The sequence below is a fragment of the Periplaneta americana genome, chromosome 6 (genome assembly GCF_040183065.1).
Source record: "Periplaneta americana isolate PAMFEO1 chromosome 6, P.americana_PAMFEO1_priV1, whole genome shotgun sequence".
NCBI lineage: Eukaryota > Metazoa > Arthropoda > Insecta > Blattodea > Blattidae > Periplaneta > Periplaneta americana.
The window spans coordinates 50,219,925-50,239,433 of NC_091122.1; the positions used below are offsets into that span (position 1 = coordinate 50,219,925).

The following is a 19,509-nucleotide window of genomic DNA, read 5'->3' on the forward strand; positions in this document are numbered from 1 at the left end:
TAGGCACTAGTTTCTCCACCCCCCGTGAAATTCACGCAGGAGTCCCACAGGGTTCCATTATCGGGCCCATACTTTTCAATATATTCATTAATGACCTCCCGTTTCGCTATATCCACGGCAGAAGTAGTCATCTGTATATCTATGCAGACGACACTGCCCTCTTGGCGATGGGCAAAACCTATAGATTAGCGTCCCGTAGATTACAGTCGATCTTAGATCACCTCCAGCCGTGGTTCCACGACTGGAGAATCAAGGTCAATGTAGAGAAATGTCAGGCCATACTCTTTTCACTAAGAGCGAGGCTCGAAGACATACCACCACCACCCACACTTTTCGGACGAGAAATGCCGTGGATGAACCAAATTAAATATTTAGGGATCATTATGGACTCTCATCTCAACTTCCGAGATCACATCCAATCCCTTCTTCGTAAGGCCAACGGGCTGATAGTTAGACACTATCCCATTCTGGCGGCCTTAACTCCTGACAACCTGAGGGTAGGACTTACCATGTATAAGGCCCTCATTCGCTCTGTCATTACCTATGCCGCACCCGCATGGGGGTTTGCGGCAGTGTCCCATCTCCGTAAACTCCAAGTTGTCCAAAACCAGGTGATTCGACTCATTACCCATCTCCCCCGAGTCGCCTCGAGAAGAAAGTTCCATGATGAACTAGAGTTGCCAACCATAGACGAGTTCATTGCTCGACTGGCTAGGAACCTGTATGCGGAAGCTCGTGCTAACCCCAACCCGCTCATATCTGGCCTCGGCCAGTATGATCCTAGGTTACGGCGTAGACACCAGACAGGTCCATTAGCTATACTATTGAGACAGGAGGACAGGGAGGCTGGCGTTACTCCTAGGTTTTGGTAGCCACGACTCAACTCCATGAGACTCCTTGGATAGTGCAACCGCTGTAAAATGACCTTGTCTTAACTGGGCTAAACAAAATCCCTCCATAACATTATCTACTTTTGTTGATCGATGGAAATCTAATAGAGCCAATTGGCTAGTATATATCCATCGATTCATAGAGTCATTCAACCTAAGAGCCAACTGGCTAGTCTCTGATATTGAGACAACTCATCCTGCCTAAGGTTTTTCCGTGGTTTTCCTAAGGCGCTAAGACAAATGTCGGGATGAGCCCTAAAAGAAATGGGCCACGGACCTGCACTCATATCCGCATGAATCTCCCTAATTAACAATTACATCTCTCCCCCCTCTTCGCAATTGAGCCATCATATAGCGAAATGGCTGGTCTCGAAATTGAGACAAATCAACAAGGCTCATGACCTCCTACATAATAGCCAAATTGGCTAGTCTCTTATATGAGACAACTCATCCTGCCTAAGGTATTCCGTGGTTTTCCTAAGGCGTAAGACAAATGTCGGGATGAGCCCTATAAGAAATGGGCCACGGACCTATATGCCCTTCCCCATATATATTCCACCTTTATTATAAATTATGTATGCCCTAGTTCAGATAATATTAATAGTCTATTAAACATACGAGGTCACTCAATAAGTCGCAAATTGAAAGGACAGGGACCTCTCAAATTGCAGCTTAGACTTCACGGCGCTTCTTCCGACGGCCTTCACCTGCTTTGTCATCGAACAACAGATGACGGCGTCTTGCCATCCTAACGGCAAACACCAGCCAACTCCTCCTCGCCCCGTTCCGTGATCAATTGATCAATCTCAGCCCCCCTCGCGTATGTGGTACCTAAGAGGTTACGTCCAATTTCGGCTTCCCCTTCAAAATTTTCTAGAGCTCCTTCAGGGGAGCAGCGTAACCCGGAGTGAGACTAGTGGCCAACAGGCTTGGAGCTCACATATTTAGTTTTGTACAGCCCCCGCAAGGACGCGTTTTGCGTACCTTTTAAATTTTCCTCCCAATTCTCCTTCGATTTTTCGATTTTTTCGTTCGGACATCACTTCCCTGAAGAGATAGCAGTCGAAAGCTTGGAGCATTCCAAAATCTTAACTCGGCTGATATCCCGCGAAAACATATTAGCGAACCAACGCTGAGAAAGCCTCAAATCATACATGCATATTATCTGTCATATATACTTTTACAAACCATTGTTTATTTTTCCAAACTCCTAATCTGTTCATTCTTTTTCTATAACTCATATTCCATCAGTGGCGTACGCAGAATTTTGTCGAGGTGGGTGGTTATATTTACTGTACATTATCGGTATTATATTGCATATTATTATTATTATTATTATTATGTTAGGTATAACCTACTTATTAATATTATACTATGCTCTAATAGGACATATTCATGAATATTCTTAATTTTATCTTTCAAAAGTATTTTTTTCACAGCCATGCAGTTTTTAACAAATTTTATCTTCAGTTTAATTTTGTACAATAAAAAATGTTTGTGTCATTATTATACTTACACAATAATCATGTATATATTTAGTCAGCAGTTATAGATCCCAATATTAAGTATATGATAGGTAAGACACTTTACTTTATGTGACATGAAAATCCATGCAATCAAATATATTGAAATAAATTTAATTATTAAACACAATAATGGAACTCATCAAGGATGAAGAATGGAACTGGCGTTATGAATATATTGAAGGAGGGGTAGGAAGACTATGTCTTATGTCGATGTAGATTTTGTTACTCTGACAGTAAAAAATTAGAGAAGTGGAAACGATTATGGATTAAAAAATACTCAAATTTAAATGTATTTCTTTTTTTAGTTCAAGGGTGGGATTCAAACCCGGTAACCCCAAACCCTGGCGTACGCCCCTCTCTTCCATTAATCTCAACCTTTTCTTGGGACTGAGAGTATAATTGTGTTCCAAAATAATAATATCAGAGACGTGTGAACAGTTCGCAGTAACAGTTACATTGTCTGGTTCTGCGACTCCGTTACTTCTAATCATAAAGAAATGCTACCAAATATATTTTTAAAGTTCAAGTTGATCGCCACAGTAGTTCTGCTTTTTTTCTTAGGATCAAGCTGAAAATAACACGCATTTTATTATTATTATTATTATTATTATTATTATAATGCCTCTATCATATTAAAAAACAATATAATCACCGAAATAGTTTGTGTTAATTTTTCTTTCATACGCTGTTAGAATACTTCGATAACATATATTATGTAAGTGCTATTTAGTGTCCGGATTAACTGGACGTTAAACTATTAGAACATTTAAATATCGGTATTCAGTAATGAAAAGTGATACTGGAGCCTTTCCTGATGCGATTTATGCAGTTATAAGCTTTACATACTTACTTACTGGCTTTTAAGGAACCCGGAGGTTCATTGCCGCCCTCACATAAGCCCGCCATTGGTCCCTATACTGAGCAAGATTAAACCAGTCTCTACCATCATATCCCACCTCCCTCAAATCCATTTTAATATTATCTTCCCACCTACGTCTCGGCCTCCCCAAAGGTCTTTTTCCTTCCGGCCTCCCAACTAACACTCTATACGCATTTCTGGAACCGCCCATACGTGCTACATGTCCTGCCCATCTCAAACGTCTGGATTTTATGTTCCTAATTATGTCAGGTGAAGTATACAATGCTTGCAGCTCTGCGTTGTGTAACTTTCTTCATTCTCCTGTAACTTCATCCCTCTTGGCCCCAAATATTTTCCTAAGAACCTTATTCTCAAATACCCTTAATCTCTGTTCCTCTCTCAAAGTGAGAGTCCAAGTTTCACAACCATACAGAACAACCGGTAATATAACTGTTTTATAAATTCTAAGTTTCAGATTTTTTGACAGAAGACTAGATGACAAAAGCTTCTCAACGGAATAATAACAGGCATTTCCCATATTTATTCTGCGTTTAATTTCCTCCCGAGTGTCATTTATATTTGTTACTGTTGCTCCAAGATATTTGAATTTTTCCACCTCTTCGAAGGATAAATCTCCAATTTTTATAGTATAAGGGGAAAGTTGAGACGGTGTCGGGTGGAGTTCCCGGGTAGCTCAGTTGGCAGAGCGCTGGTACGTTCAACCAGAGGTCCCGGGATCGATACCCGGCACCGGAACAATTTTTCCCTTGAAATTATTCAAATCTGCTTTACAGGAAGCTTTACCTGAAAGACTAGATTTGGATTCAATTTTGTACAGCACAGCAGCGCTACCTGTGCGTCTAGGTAAGTAACTATGGGCCGCAAATAAACAGCAGGGTCGACTTCTTTGACTCCGGAGTCGACTCCAAGCACTTAGCGCGCGTAGCATGAATGTAAGTTCTAGTGTTCACATATACAGTGTAAGGGGTATAAGTGCCATCCTTCTCACAGTCGTCGGGGACGGTCTACAGGATCAAAAAATGTCCACACAACATAGGGTCAAAACTTGATAGTTTTCCCAGAAAAAAAAAAAAACTTTTATTTTATTTGCGTTATACTGCTTATTAGTAAAATTACGAAAACAAATTACATCAGTAGATATATCTAGCAAAGAGTTAATATTAGTTTAAATATATATTTGTGTTCTATTACGTTTTCGTGAAATTAAATAATAATGCATGCTTAAATTTGTTAATATTCTGGCGTGAGAGACGTGGCAACATGTTCAGCAGGCAGTACTCTGCACAGACGTCCGTCAGCTGAGTTCAAGCTCCCTGTCCATAGCTCTACTGCCGAGCGGATGACAGTTCAGAAGGCTACAGGTATTCGATAAAAACTTACAATGTCATTCACAATTTAGGAATATCATGTTATTAATTTATGGAGAAAGTCATCGTAATTCAAGTGAGGCAAGAAGATGTACCATCATTTTCCACAAAGAAGGTTACCTAATCGGCAAACTTTTGTAGCGGTTTCTCAACGATTATTAGAAACTAGGAATCTCTTACCCCGTTTCGAAAATCACACAACCAGAAATTTCTTTAAAAAATGGTACAGCTTTATGGAAGCAGGAGGGACTAAAATGCTACTTTAGAAAAAAAAAAATGTGAGATTTTGTGAAGTAAACCATTATTGTTTATTTTTTAGACGTACAATAAAAAATGGACCAACATTGTCAAATAAAATAGAAATTTACCATAATGTTCTTTTAATGAGATTGAAAGTTTGTATTTGTTGTTCGTTTTATGTAAACAACAGTTGTTCTGGTCAGCCCCTGCATTAGAACAGAGCATCTGTTTTGTACCGGTATGTCTGTACCCGCTTGAGCTGTACTGTGTATTTGTAAACCCCCTCCTCCCCATCCAGCAATGTTGCCAAACACCTAATATTGTAAAGTTTAATAATTAGTTAAATATACATCTTGATTACACAACTTTTAACACTGTATCACTTCGGAATATGTATGATAAGAACTTTCTTGTGTTAAATTTTAATGTACCTTGTTAACGTGTTTCGACCTATTTTCGGTCATCTTCGGAACTGGTCGTTGTTGGTCTTGGCACTTCTTGTTTCCTGTGTGGGTGCGTTCGTAGTGTCCGAAGATGACCGAAAATAGGTCGAAACACGTTAACAAGGTACATTAAAATTTAACACAAGAAAGTTCTTATCATACATACTCCGAATTTAAATATTGTGATTAGAAAAAAATGTGAGAATATATTTTTTTTCCTTATGACATGAATAATCATCAGTTAAAATAATGGCACATATATCCCTAACACCCTGTATATGTGATCTGGGGCTCTAGCCACATCCATGTCAAGCGAAATATTTTCTTTCTAAAAAATGTAACTGTTAAATGCACATTCAGATGTAACGTAATGGAAGATTGTACGACTTCTACACTGTAGTAAAAGTGGTTATCCCAACCACTTTTACTACAGTTTAGGAGTCGTACTATCTTCCATCTAAATAAATTACCGTATCCAGTAATTTTTCAAATGAAACATGTCAAATTTATGAAAATATTCATATCACCAAATGGTAATTCAACACCTTCCATTATATAATACTTAAACATTTAATGTTTTCAATCTGAATCCAAATTGAAGTCTCTAATTCACGTAATTATTTTCAAGTTGCGTCCTTGGAAGTCCACTCACATAATTCTTGTAGTGGACTTCCCAGCAAATTAAATCCCATGAAAAAATGTACAATTTTGTATAATTTCTGTTAACTCGTTTCTTTTGTTTAGATATTTGTTTTCTGTCGTTTTATAATCTTGCCCACTGTTTTACTGTTCAGTTTCTCCTGCCTTTTCGTCAATCAATCCTTTCCCCAGTTTTCTTCTAGATTTTGAGACTGTTTAGATAAAGCAATATGTACTAACTTCTTTGTTACATGGGTTTCTTGATGTACCAAGTCTATTAATCATAATCAGTTATGTACAATTTACTGATTTCATTTACATTATTTTACTCACAGTCTTCAATTAGAACAGAAATCTTTAAGCATGAAGTAGGAGTTAAGGACTGGCAATACTACAGGCTCCATGTGAACTTGAAATAGTGTCATTTTTTGCACTCACCTCTCAGTGGCCAACTTTAATTAATCATGACTAAATAGCTGCACGTTTTGTGTCAAAGAAATACCGTATCTGTATATTTATAGATAGTTTTTCCAGGAAAAAAAAAAAAGAAAGAAAAAAACCGAGTATGTAGTTCTCCATCTCTGAACAAATTAAAACCATACAATTAAATCAAATTAAATAGTATTATTGAAAATGAAGTAAAGAATAAATTTAACAAAATAATTGAAAATGTACTCCTTACAAAATACGTTCATCTAATATTTTATTACAAGAGGGGGGGGGACCCAAAAATAACTGGAATGTTCTACATTCGCAGTACTTTCGTCCCCTTCAAAGTATTGTCCATGTGCATTAATGCACTTGTCCCAATGCTTTTGCCACTGCTGAAAACAGTGCTGGAACTCTTGAGGCAGGATACTGTTCAAAGCCATTAGCGTGTTTTCTTTGACGTCATCCACATCACTGAATTGCTTTCTTTCAGACATTTCTTCATCCGTGGAAACAAAAGAAGTCCAATGGAGCCAGATCAGGTGGGTAGGGTGGATGAGGCACAAGCACCATGTTGTTGTTTGCCAAAAACTGTCGGACTATCAGAGCTGTGTGGGCTGGAGCATTGTCGTGTTGAAGCAACCAGTTCCCATTTCGTCGCACTCTCTCTCGTAATCTTCGTAACACATCCAAATAGAAATGTTGGTTCACTGTTTGTCCTGGTGGAACGAACTCTTTGTGGACAATGCCATTCACATAAAAAAAACAAATCAACATTGTTTTCACATTGGATCGCACTTGATGTGCTTTCTTGGGTTGTGGTGAATTTGGAGCTTTCCACTGGTTCAATGCTTGCTTTGATTCTGGATCGTACCCATAGCACCAAGACTCATCCCCAGTCACAATTCTTTCAAGAAAATTTAGATCATTCTGCACTTCACTCTTCAAGTTGCGGCAAACTCTCACGTAGTTTTCTCTTTAGTCATCTGTGAGCAAGCGAGGAACAAATTTTGCAGACATCCGTTTCATGTGCAAATCTTCGGTTAAAATTCGCTGGACCGTGCTTCATGACAGGTTCATTTGCTCAGAAACTTCGTCAATGGTCTTTCGACGATCTTCATTAATTGCACTTCGATTTTGGCAATGTTTTCGTCATTTCTTCCTGTCGAAGGATGCCCAAGGCATGTCTTCAGTTGACATGTTGCCAGATTTGAAATGGGGAAACCATTTGTAGACCTGTGATTTCCCCAAAGCATCATCATTAAAGGCTTGCTGAAGCATCCCAACAGTCTCGGCTGCAGTTTTCCCTAACAGAAAACAAAATTTCACACAAATTCTTTGTTCCTTGTGGTCGGGCATCTCACTAATCACCAAATGATTGAAACAGGAACGCAAACAACACAGCACCACAAACAAACCACTTGACTCAGACTGATGCCAGCTCACTAACAGTCGCAGGAGACTCCAAACTAACACCACCTAACAGCACAACTCGTAATTACAAAGCATGCACGTGCAACAGTTCGGTTCCGGTTACTTTTGGGTCCAACCTCGTATAAATCAGTCACTCGTACAATACTTTTCTGAAGAATGGATTTCTTGTAACAATCATTTCTTGTGAAGCATTAAGTATGAAATGTAATACAATCCTTACTGAAAAATTAAAAATTATTTCACAGTAAACATTAATTTTACTGTCTTTATATGTAGATTGTCGCAGTTGTCAATAAGCTTTGGATGTGGATAGATATGAGTTGAGTGTTGCAAGTAGGAAGGGGTATTATCCTCAGTGAAACGTTACGGAAGGAGATTCCATACAAGAAGTTGAAAATGTATAGGAGTGAACAACAGGAAATATTAACAGAGCGAAAGAATTAATAGCTCGGAATATAGGAGCTATAAATAATGAAGAAAGAACAAGTAATAATGAAACAAGTAACAACAGACAGAATATTGAAAGAGTTAAGTTAAACACAGAGGGGGACCAGTGGGAAGATTCAAATTTTGAGACAAGAAATAGAACATTTGAAGAGGAAAATTAAGCCTACTGTAGTTTGTGGTGTGTTGAATTACCAATACTGTCCAGCTCATCACCGATAGCAAGCTCTCTATGTAACTAGACACTGCAAGTGCCTCAGCTGACATGAGACTGTTTTGAAAGCAATGGTGATTCCTCCATGAAAGATATGAGGATGATCCTACAGTTTAATTTCGTGCCTCTGAGGATAGAAAAAATTTTAATTACGGATTTTGATTTTCAATGCATTCCAATATAATTTCCTTTAAGCTTCCACTTTCCATCGTAAGTTGTAGCCACTGCACAGCTCAAAAATAATTTCCGAGGAACCATCCAAATATCTTAGTATATCTGGAAACGAGAAAGTCGATAATATTGCAAAACAGGCAACATATTTGCAACCAAGACCTCTTCAAGTGATATCTCTATCCAATGCTTTTGCTTCAGTAAAGTCTCATTTTACAAACCTATGGATCAACAATTGGCTCTCTTCTGACAAAGGAAAAATTTTACAGTCTGTACAAAAGAAACCAAATGACCTGGAAATGTACAAAAACTTGCCCAGACATGTCCAAACATTTTTAACAATAGCCAGAACAGGTCACATTATCACTCAATTGTACCTACACCGATTTCACATTTCTGGTAATCCTACTTGTCTGTGGTGTAATAATCATGATGAAGATCTGGAACACATTCTTCTATACTGTCCATCCATAAACCACAAAAGAAATAAATTAAGATCATCAGTACCAGTTGCAGAAGACACAGCCCTGCAGTATATATTGACTACACCCCACCTCTGGCTACTAGCAACAGGCATCTATAATGAACACCGATCAAAATACCCCTCATTTCTCGTGAAAAACAACAACTGAATATACTACAGTGGACTTTATGTTGTCAGCAAACAACTGGATACATTAAGAAGATTGATTGATTGATCCAAATATCTTACAGCAAACGGTTCTTTTCTAGCAGTGAAGTTAGTGGACAGGGAGCGTACAGAGGGAGGGGTATGGCTTGAGATTAACAGTGCTTGAGGATATGACCGCGTATCCTAATACTACGACCCTTCTTTCTGAGTGATAAGAATTTTCAAGTACCCTTATAGTCTCCTTAAATGCAGTTCATTGGTTATTTTAAAAGAATAAAATAAACGAAATAATAAATAATTTAAAATAATATAAAAATTAAAATGAACAAAAAACAAAATTACATAAAGTTAAATAAAATAAGTTACAATAAATACAAGAATTAACAGGACTTTCAGATGACAGGGCAGCCGAAAGAATATCTGAAGTTTTATTTTATCATTTAGAAGAATTTAACTGTAGCAAGAAATTAATTGCACAAACGTACAATGGAGCATCGGTAAATATTGGGCAGTACAATAGGTTAGGAGCCATCTTCGCAACTAAAAACGGAAGGAGAATCAAAATAAATTGCGAGTTCCAGAATGGCAAGTCAAAAACTAACATAGGCCTACTCATATTGATTTTGCATGCTATTATTAATATTAATACTATTATTATTATTATTACTAATATTATATTATTATTATTATTAATATTAGTTTCTGTCTTGGTCATCAGTCGTCAATCTCATATCCTACATACAAAAAATATCATGAGTCGCCACTGTCTGGAAGTTTTGGTAACGAGGAAATTCCTGCCATCACCCAGTCCTTGCTCTATCAAATGAGCTACCCAAACATCATATATATGAACAAATACAAGAGATACCGATAATTTAGGATTTAGTCACACTTTCATTAAAAGTTGGTAGGTTTATTTTAATTCATGAAGTTTCTAACCCATCCTATAAAATGTTGATTTTACAGCTAAGCAACAGTAAGGAAAAATTACATTTTATTCCTGAAAGATGCATCTACACGTTGTGTAAAAAGCAGGATTGTAAAACAAAAAGAGACTTAAAAATATAATGTATAATGCATTACTTTAAAAGTGACCCTTGCACTCAGTTCCTCTTTTTTAACCACCTGCAATTGGCAGAAAATAAATAATAAGTATATAAATCTATTGACTCTGGAGTTATCCACATTAATTAAATCTGCCTTTACATAAATTTTCATCATTGCTGTTTTGAGTGCCCTGAGTACATCCTTTACGAGTAGATTGTCCTTGTTCAGACTACAGTGGCAAGTCTGAAACAAACTGAGCTAGTAAGCAGCTTCGAAATACAGATCATTCCTTCAACAATATAATACAAATACAATACAAATATACAGAATCTTCGACAGAATAATACTGTAGAAGCATAAAGATTCATACAATTATTTTTCTTCATCTAACAGAAATGACTGATTGCATCACAATGAGGTAACATCAGTGAATAGGGATTATAAAGAATGGACACTTCGCTTTGGTACCTTTGATGTAGCCGGACTGATTTCAATGACCTTCAAGCCAGAAGCGTGAGATTCTGCTTTCTCCCTAGAGTTGGCGCTGACATCACACCAGCTAGCAGTCGACACAGCGGAAATATAACACATATAATTAATACATCTAGGTACATTATGTACTCAAATAAAATAAATTGGATCCATAAAATAATTTAGACTCAATAGAGTTCCTTTATAATGAGAGTTGAGACATTGACCCCAAACAACAATTAAAATATGTCATGATTTGATAGTGCTGAAAATGGAAAAACAAAACTCTTATGAGAAGTAAAACCATATACCTATATTATATTATATACAAATATTAAATGAATTCGATACTTAATTTTATAATGTATTATATTATTTTATAATATAATTTATGATATCTGAAATATAAAATATTATTATTACAACTAATTTGTTACAGAGAAATAAGGAAAAGCTATTAACTTGAATTTATTTGAAGCAAAGCATTACTGAATTATGCAATAAGGAAGGCGATGTTTGGATCCTGTGTCTCAACTCTATTCTCAATTATTATCTTAGCGTATGCTCGATTACACTAACCTCTAGCGCTTGAAAGTGGAACTATACGCTGGCGCACAGAGAAACAAAACACAGGAAAATTCGCTCAGTGTCCATTCTTTATAATCCCTATTCGCTGGTAACATCTCCTACAAAACGTTATGGAGGTCGACCTCTGACAGATGCTGTAAAATCTGTGTTGATCAGAGCAGGTATGGGAAAGATTGTCTTAAAGTACGGTTGTTTCCCCTGCTTTTGTCTTTTTAATTATTTTTGCATTACAGCTATATCATTTCTTTGATTATAAATAGCATCTGTAGTTCAAAGGCTTCATTACATAAATACATATTTTCATACAATTGCAACATAAAAATTATCTTCATTCAGTCTGAGGGCGACTTCAAATCTCTTGGAGCTGAAATTTAACATTGCGACCAAGAAAGTTCGAAATGAAAACGTTGTTTCTTGAAACAACTTGATGTATATCATCACACACGTCTTTTATATCATTATAATATAGTCCTTCTTATTTTATGAATTAAGGAAAATGCATTGCTACTTTACAAATCTTAAGTTACATGTGACATTCATAAGGTACTCTTTAATAAATGTGAAATTTATTAGTAGTCATATGTATATATCAGTAAATAAAAAAGTTCATTCACTTTATCCACAACAATAACATTACATGACAATATTCATGATACACTTCCACGTATGTCTTTCTTAAAAAACCTGTTATACATCAAACGTAGGAGCAATATTTCATTCATTCATTCACCGAGTATGTCCTGCTTTAGCAAGGTACAAGAAAATCAGTTTTGAGTAATATGCTGACTTCTATCATATAATTCTAGAAAAATTAAATAGAAAAATAACAAATAAATGTAAAACCTATTACATAAAGCACATAAATATGTAACAAAACAATTTGTTTTGTGATATGAATGCTCGTAAAATCATCTGTGCGGATCACGTACATTATTTTCTTCTATGTCTATGTTTATTCTTGAAGAATCTTGTCTAATCGATTCCTTCTTACTTTCCCTGCTTGTCTTTAGACATGAAATACATTCTGAGCATTTTGGTCCAATATATCTCTGTACTTTGGCAAGGTTCTTTAATTCCTACTCGTGTGTTCTAGTGTCCATTTCAGTTGCATTTTGTCCTTGTGTGGATGAACTGCACCCAGGATGACTGTAACTACCATCTCTAGCTTGACTAGAATCAACTGTTTTCTGGAAAAAAGGAAGAGGTCTGTACAGAAAACCTTTGACATAAGCTACTCATAAGTTTTACAAATATATAAGTAATAGCAATATAGTACTTGTATATTTTCTGCCGCTTTTGCCTCTGCCAAACGTTGTCTCGCCCAAGTAAACTGTTCCATCAATTCATGATGTGCTTCCAAGCGGTCAATACATGGCAAGCACACTGTTTTTGGTAGAGGATCATTAATGTTAATCTGGAAGACAAAATGTTATGACTCCGACATTGTAACATGTGTAAAAAAATTAAAATTCGTGCTTTTCATTAAATTAAGGGATGAAGATGGTATAATTCTAAATTGTTTCCTAATCGATGCACATTTTTCATTTTTTGTATGTAGAAATATCGTTGTAGCAACAACTTAAATTCGAAATTAATTTTGGAAAAAAAAAAAAAAATTTTGGGGCCCAGGATACAGTAATACACTAAAATGGATATACCTCACTTGTCAGCCATTTTTGAAATAGCCTAAATTCAAAATCTTTGACATTTCACTCCTAAGTACAGTCCCCTAACTGCCCATTGTGCAACTCAAATCAAGAAATGGAAATCAGAACACCTCAAAATCTGTGCGTCAGTGGCTGATCATGACAACATCTTTGAAAAATATTGGAGTGCAAGATGTCAAATGATTTTATTGTCAAACGCCTGGCATTAGAAAACAACAACAACAACAACATTCTTTAAAATGTCTGAGGTGCATAATTTTGATATTGCCTTTCAAGATTTTAAGTTAAACAATTAGGCCTACATTACAAGAATGAATTTTAGACACTTTTATAGAAATATCGAATAATATTTTTCAAATGCAACAAAATAACAAATTTATATATTTTTTTATATTTTATTTTATTTCTGCGGTTATAATAAGGCACAAGCTCAAAATTAATTCCCGATTTACCATGAAAATCGTCCGTAGCTGCATTTAGATTGGCAACAGGCCATGATTGTTTGGCTGAACGCCTGCACAGAATTGGAATATATCAATCCCGTAACTGCCCACTGTGCAACTCAAATCAAGAAATGGATTCGGAACACCTCAAAATCTGTGCTTCATTGGCTGGTTATGATATCTTTGAAAAATATTGTAGTGCAAGAGGTCAAATGACTTTATTGTCAAACGCCTGGCATTAGAAAACAACAACATTTTTTTTTAAGTTGGTTATTTAATGATGCTGTATCAACTACTAGTTATTTAGCGTCGATGAGATTGGTGATAGCGAGATGGTATTTGGCGAGGATTAACCATAGATTACCTGGAATTCACCTGACGGTTGGGGGAAACCTCGGAAAAAACCCAACCAAATAGTCAGCCCAAGCGGGGATCGAACCCGCACCTGAGCGCAACTTCAGACCAGCAGGCAAGCGCCTTAACTGAGCCACGCCGGTGGTCCAACTTTATGTTACAGGAAAATATAGTCTAAAGAATATGTGCGAAATATCATGCATAGCATTAATAGTTCCGAAGATCCTGTAACTTTTAGGTATGAGAATGAAGCAAAAAAATTAAAGTTACAGGAAATTACAGTAAAAACCCTGTGCACCACAGCTTTGAAAATGACATTACAGCAACTAATAAGGCCATAAACGTACATTACATTTTATGTAACAGATTCATAGATTTAATTACTCGGTTAAGAGAGAAGTTTTTATATAATATTCTTATTGAATTTTGTATCCCCAAAAAACTAGTTTGATTACCGGTAATTAAAATGTGTCTCAGTGAAACATACTGCAGAATCCATATAGGCTAGTTTCTGTCGGATGCTTTTCCAAGTCACTGAGGGCTAAAGCTAGGTTAGTCCAACAGAGAAGGCCTTCCAAAACAGGCTCTTCTGCACTGACAGCATAAACTCTAGGTACAGGAAACTTAAAAGATAGCCTAAACCACAATCTGAAAGGCTATCAACCAGAGGGCAAACATGCGAAAAAGTTGAGGAATCTGTTGTCAGGTCACTATAAAAGACAATTTGTAAACAATCAGTGGAACTTGAAATACCACGATTAACAATGCTCAAGGACATGAAGATGGACCTCAAATAGCCCAGTAGGCTTATCCATTCAGGAGTTATCAGACATCGATTTAAACCGCAGAGGGGATGCATGTACAAGGATGATTTAGACATCTGACAAGTGGAAATGTCATCTTTAATGACGAATGTGCTATAAATCACAGCTGTTGTTCACGGAACATTGTATTCTGGTCCAAGGAAAACCTGTATTATGTTGAAGAATTACATAATCATCCACACATGTCATGATATGGACTGGAATTAACAGTCAATATTTGTTCGAACTGTATTTCATTGATGGTCCTGCTAATCAGATAAGTTATCCAGACATGCTACAAAATTGGGTGAAATTAGTGCTGAGTTAGTTCCAGTGATTTCTGAAGTAAAAATCGTTCAATTTAAAAGGGATATTTTGTGGAGATGCAGTTGATCGTATATGCAACGCATAACAAAAGCCTAAACTAACCAAACTTAATGTGTTACAGATTCTTTAGCAAGACTTGTGGCTTCTGTTGCATTCAAACAATTAAAATACAATCATTTGGTCCAGGGAAATCCGTTTTTGGTGCAAAAATAATTCGTTTCATGTGTTTGTTAATTGTAATTATGAAATGGAGTTCTTGTGCTTAATATTTAATGGGATTTTTTTTTGTGAAGATGCAGTTGATCGTATATGCATAACAAAAGCCTAAACTAACCAAGCCTTATCTGTGACAGATTCGTGTATGCAAGGTGTATTTAGCGAAGTACGAAGGGAACTAACTCAGCGCTAGTTTAGCCCAAAACTGGTTTATGCCACAAATGGAAACGATTGGCATTATAGTTGTAGTATGGTTCCAACATACTGGAGCACCATCATCAGAAGGGAATATGTGAGTGAGGTGTTTCGTGATTGTTGAATCGAACAAGGGTAACCAGGACTCCACATGTATGGCCACCTCGAAGTCCAGACCTTTCCACGTGTAACAGTTTCCTTTGGGGCTAAATAAAGGGGAATGTTGCACAGCAGCACTACCAATCCACTGATGAGCCTGAACAGGCCACGAGCCGAGCTTTCAACTGTGTCAACCCCAAAAGTTTAGGAAAATGTTCCACAGTACATAGTGCAGAAAATTTGGGTATTCTTTAGACCATTTCCCATTACTGCAGTTATGACGTAACATAAAACATATTCACTACACTAGTAAGGCTGTACTTCTATCTCTTGTCAGCTACCAGCTATAGATGTAATGTTCTTGTGGACATAATGTAGAGCTAACCTTAATTCCATCCTTACTGACTTAGGCCTACTTATAGCTTTTAAGCAACCTGGAAGTTCGTTGCCACCCTCACATAAGCCCATCATCGGTCCCTATCCTGAACTAGAATAATCCAGTCTCTACCATCATATCCCACCTCCCTCAAATCCATTTTAATATTTTCCCATCTACGTCTCGGCCTTCCCCAAGGTTCTATTCCATCCTATGGAACTTATGTCGGTATGTAATAAAATGTATTGTACAGTATATGAATTACAAAGTATGTAATTAACGCAAAAGGTCATAAGAAACTACAAACTAGTTAGTAAAAGCTAGCTATAAGTAAATATCTTTGAATTTTGTTAAATATATTGGCCTACTGTAATCCAAATTAAATGCATGTCAGTATTCGAGTTGCCTATGACACTACAGTTATTTTCATTTATGATACTACATTCAACATTCATGAGTACTGGATTCAAATTATATAACAGTGACAGACAACATTAGTGATAGAATTACATTTAACTTCTCTAAAATGTTGCTTGTATAAAACTTTGTAAGCAGTTTAAAGTGAGTCAGTATATTGTATTACGATATATAAATCAAATTTAAAATTCTCTGCCTAACACTAGAGTAATTGTGAACTTGATCCGGCATAATACTGCAGTCTCAGACGAGGTGCATAATATGCATTTACAAACTCTTTAATTGAAGGGAAAGCAATACCGGTGGATACCACAATAATTAAATTGCATAACGATGCACAGGCATAATGCTAAATGGGTAAATACAATAGATATAATGTAAAATAATACACTATTTTGCATATATTTAAATATATAGAAGAAACAAACCGTTATTGGCAAATATGCATTAATTTTCTCTGCTAATCGCATTCTCTCCCCCTCTTCTCCATAAATATGAATAACAAAGCGATTCATCTTCGAACAAAGTCGGCATATAAAACCGGTTATAACTGCTTTATCAGTGCTCCCCATCTTTGGAATATTACAATATCAATATAATGCCGAATTCTCCAATTTCTAAACAATCAAGACACTTTACTTGCAACGGGTATCACACTTCAACTATTGTCAATTACACTAAATGTGCGTTCAGATTTTTTTCTTCAGTTTCTGTCAGTCCGTTTACAGATTTTCTGTGTTTTGTTTGTGCACATAGTATAAAATCCAAAGTCGGCGCATAACATTGTTATAAACTTCAAATGTCAAAACAGACTACGAAATAGAACACTGAATTTCTTTCTTCATAAAAATAAGTTCATCACCGTATACATTTCGTTAACAGGGAAGCCAACATAATCACCATTCACGTCTGATGCAGGTTACATTACTTGACATTTTTTCCAAAGTTGTCAAAAATGTCATCTAGTATTACGTTTACTAAGTAACAAATTGGCGTCAAGCATACAGTAGTTTGTAGGAAAATTATGTATTTCTGATCAGAGTGATCACTGTTTTTTTTATTACTGAAACTCCCAAAGGATTCGTACTCAAATGAGATACTCAAGCATGAAAAGTAAGCTCCGTTAATAGTTTAACCACAAGCGCTATCTCTGTGTAGTTGGAAGTACTACTTATGCTGACCATCGATCACGATGGATTATTTGAGAACTATACCTTTGTTGGATTGTTAAACAAAACGTGTTTAGCATATGAAAAATGATTATTTTACGTTTCGTTTGAGATTTTCAACCTGACATCTGATGCTTCGTGAGTTACGTCACACTATTTTGACACGATTTGGGATTTAACCCAGGTATATTGGTGCACAACCTAGTGTTTAGAAGTTGTAAATTTGACCACCTTTCTTCCAGTTTCTTTCACGGGTGCATCTGAAGGAACGAAGAACAATACATTCACTGTCTTTCCTATTTAAGTATCATGCATACTTCTACTCCGAATTACCTGCTATTATGCTTCCAATTTCTTACAACTCTTCTTTCTATTCCTCATCACAGAACGTCTTTATATTCATCCTCCTATACTGTAGAAGTACCTCGCCTCTGGAATTCGTTACCTAATGACGTCAGGGACTATCGGACTTCATCACAAGTGTCATTTTGACGCTAGTTGCTCAGCGACAGCAGTGAGTTACATCACTTAATTCTGAAGTGAGTTGCTTAGCAACAGACCATTCAGATGAAACACAGTGATTCCACTGTAAATATTTAGTATAGCTCCAGACTAGCTGACCCGGGTTCGATTCCCGGCAGGGTCAGAAATTTTCAAGTAAAATTTCTACCTCGGGACTAGGAGAGACAGGGTGCACAACTTTGTAACACTCGAGCATAAACATTTTATGTTGAAAAATGATACCGGTACATCAAAAAAAAATTTAACACAAAGAGCATAATAAACTGTTTGACGAAACTTTTCTTTTACTCTAGATTAAAATTGCAAGTTTGTTATGTTCGTTAATTAATTAGGATATAATTAATTATGATACTTAATCACTCAAAGTTTGTGTGACTGCAACCTGTGTATATTTTTGTGTGACTTTACTTTGTTTATAGTGTGATTCTTCTTTTTATTTATATTATTGTATTTGTATTTCTGGTGGTGTGGAAGAGAAGGCCTGATGGCCTTAACTACATCAGAATAAATAAATAATTAAACCTGGCGCTGTCTGAAGCTGCACTTAGACAAATTTACATTACACGAGATCGGCCATTTTGAATGTCTAAGACCAGGACCGCTGACTGGATTTATGGGGCTCTGTGCAATATTGTGCTCAGGCCCCGTTGAAAAAAAAAGTTACCAATTATTCTGGCCATAATAATTATTTGCAAATATAAATAAAAGATAACCCTATATAAATAGATACGAATCTAAAAATATACACTTTTGTTACATTGAAAACTTTTAGCAAAACTTCACATTAGCACAATATATTATATTCATCGCGCTTCTTTTTCAGTAGGCCTATATAGTAGGTTTCGTGACGAAACTTCGTCTTTTCATTGTCGTTTGTTTCGTTTCGTTTTCATAAAACACTATTCTTAAACAGCTGTAATTTCTGACTTGCAGGCCAACAACAACAACTCTCCTTGACTTCATTGATGCAAAATCATCAATTATATCATCAAAATTTAAAGAACTAGCAAGATCACTCTCCAAACTAAGGAGGCCAAGGTTACTCAGTGTTTCTTGACACATTGTTACTCTGAATACATTTTTATTTCCTTCATTTTGTTTGAATTGGTGTGAAATTTGAACGTTGCTAGTGAAGGTGCAGAAAATGAACCAATCTCAAGCTCGTCTGTTGAGGTTGTCAAAAATGAAGACAGTTCACACTTAGAAGTGAATACTGATGGCTGTGGCTGTCTAGAAAAAAAATCTGATAACAGTAGTATTGAATCAGAACAAGCAAACAATAATAAAAATGACGTGTTAATATGTGCAAGTGAAACAAATTTACACACACCAGTTCCCAACTCTGAGTCATGGCAAATAACATGTGACCTTCGAAAACTAAAATGTGGCAGACAAATTGTGTCATTGAATGTGTTGTTAGAAAAAGTACCTCCAAACTGCCTAATAACCTTTTAAGTGACGGAACAAGAGCCTTTACAGTATTATTTTCAACTCAAGAATGAAGAAT

The 19,509-nt window shown here is 36.2% G+C and overlaps 1 long non-coding RNA gene across 1 annotated transcript; it reads right to left on the reverse strand.

The window, feature by feature from the left end:
- Positions 1-12,690: 12,690 nt before the first annotated feature.
- Positions 12,691-17,640, reverse strand: LOC138701320 (uncharacterized). Its single transcript, XR_011332502.1, has 2 exons — positions 17,212-17,640; positions 12,691-12,828 (listed from the first exon to the last, which is right to left on the reverse strand). It is a non-coding gene; the product is annotated as an uncharacterized lncRNA (long non-coding RNA).
- Positions 17,641-19,509: the final 1,869 nt, after the last annotated feature.